Source organism: Eschscholzia californica, unplaced genomic scaffold (genome assembly GCF_041429995.1).
Source record: "Eschscholzia californica isolate CP2 unplaced genomic scaffold, dmEscCali1.0.p SCAF_1, whole genome shotgun sequence".
In the NCBI taxonomy this organism is placed as follows: Eukaryota; Viridiplantae; Streptophyta; class Magnoliopsida; order Ranunculales; family Papaveraceae; genus Eschscholzia; species Eschscholzia californica.
Window position 1 is genome coordinate 47,791,594 of NW_028238198.1, and position 1,984 is coordinate 47,793,577.

Consider the following 1,984-nt stretch of genomic DNA (forward strand, 5'->3'; position numbering starts at 1 on the left):
AACTGTTTTTTTTTTTTAGGTCTTAAAATTTATATGATACAAGGGTATAGCCCGTGTCTCCGTCACGGGATAATTTGTCGATCGTGATAGTAGATAAAGACAAACTACAATCATACAACAAAAAGAAGTATCGATCAAATTCCTACTAAATTCGTCTCTTGAAAATCAAAATAAAATTATTTTTTACTTCAATATTAACATGACCAACACAAATTTAAGATGAAAATTGTAGGTAGTTATTTTAAGAATAAGTGAGAAGTTATATGATGAGAGGTAGTTAGATTAGTGGAAAAAAATCCAATGGTGAAAATTGAACTATGGATATTGACGGATGAAATTTACGATTGCAAGTTATGACATGGCACGATGTCATTTGTTATATAAATACATATTTTTTGCTCTTATAATATGAAATAAAATGCATTATGCTGTGAACATCATGTGTCATGTCCAAATTCAAAGAACTTTCAACAAGATTAAAATAAAAGGAAAAAAATTATACAAAAATATTTTCTATTATATTCGCCACACGATGTGTGTTTGTTCAAACGTGAGTCAGCCACAAATCATGAAGTTCTGAAAACACACTTAACAGAAAGAACACATACACACAAACAATTTTTAACTAAATTTACAAAGGTAAACTTTGATAATTATTGTGCTTATCACATCTTTGATGTATAAACGTTATTGTAATGACTATCGTACATTGTAGTCAATTTTGAAAAAAAAAAATACCCTGACCATGAAAAGGGAGAAAACCCATAAAAACATACAAGAACTAAATATTTATACAAAGAAAACTATAAAATGGCAAAGTAACATTCTACTTTTTAAGAGAGACCGAAGCACAAACACAAATGCGTTTTTACTTTCTTTTGCTTCTACCATAAAGTGTGCCGAAACCCTACTATTGTTTTCATGTTCTAAATTAACACGACATAGACTTTATCGTCACGAGGAAGTGCATTATGCACAAAGGTGCTCTATATGTTGAAGGCAAAGCATTCCCTTGATGTACATCCACAATTGTCCTTGCTTGGTCGTTGAAACAGCACATGCAACTTTTTGTTGCTATACTGAAGGCAAGGCAAACACATGGGATCTGTAATGAAAAATCCTCACAAGAAACCCAAGTAAAATGAAGCTTATAAATCTGTGACAAAAACAAACTAGGTAATGCATCGAGGGTAGCCTTTCCGGACACTTCATTCAGCCGTAGAGGCGTAAACTCACCTGCTTAGTATAGTATATAGTATATACTATATACAATCTGAATCAAATTAACTGAAAACCCCAAGTTTGCACCCTATAGACTCAGACATCATAAGTAAGAAAAATAACATCTACCAACAAAAATCTATAATAATATAAAGCAGGTGGAATATTAATCTTCTCAAAATCATTCAACAGAATTTTTAATATCCCTAAAACAACATGTACCTCAGATAAGAAAATACCAGGTCCACCTAAGGTTGTGTAAAGTTAAACCTCACATACCAGTCTGATTAAAATGAACCCAAGACAACAAATACACTGAAAAATAGTTCTCAAAATATAAAAAAAAAACAAATAATAAAGATCCAACTTCGATGGAAGTCAACTTAGAGCCTGTCTTCGAATTCAGAGAGAGGGGTCATCTGCTCCTTCAAACCCTTCCTCTTCCTGACGTCAGCCACCAGTACTGAAGCTTGTGATCCAGTTCTAATGGATCAGAAGACATCATTCCCCAGTGATCGAACACACATTGTGATGTGTATACAGAACTTATTGATTAGGGTTTTATTATTGAAATTGTTAGTGTTTAACCTAGGATCATATAATTATGCATCAGCAATAATCAATACACAATTCTTTGTGTAGCTTAAATTCTAGGACAATGGAGATGTCTGAAACATTTACTAACATTATAATCAAGTCATAAGGAACACATCTAAGTTTCCCTACCCTAGTTTCATATTTGAGTGTTTTTTGAAATTAGACC